Here is a 200-nt window from a genome sequence, read left to right on the forward strand (position 1 = left end):
AGGGAGGGGACGAGCGGGGGAAGAGGAGCCAGCCCCGTCTAGGATCAATAAAAGAGTTACTGTTCTCCATTAAATTGTAAAACTCAAAGAAATTTGACATAATTGCACACTAGGGGCCACTTTTCCAACAAAAGTGCAAATAACGTTTAACCAGAACCAGCACAAAAAGGAAAAAAAAATAGGAAAAGAAAAAAAAAAAA

General features: G+C 38.5%; 1 protein-coding gene across 1 annotated transcript in view; it reads right to left on the reverse strand.

Moving 5' to 3' along the window:
* TBX22 (T-box transcription factor 22) overlaps positions 1–200 on the reverse strand; it is a 7,013-nt gene that overhangs the window by 5,729 nt on the left and 1,084 nt on the right. The gene's annotated exons all lie outside the window — the stretch shown is intronic.

The sequence above is a fragment of the Egretta garzetta genome, unplaced genomic scaffold (genome assembly GCF_000687185.1).
Source record: "Egretta garzetta isolate BGI_Z169 unplaced genomic scaffold, ASM68718v1 scaffold402, whole genome shotgun sequence".
NCBI classification, from domain to species: Eukaryota; Metazoa; Chordata; class Aves; order Pelecaniformes; family Ardeidae; genus Egretta; species Egretta garzetta.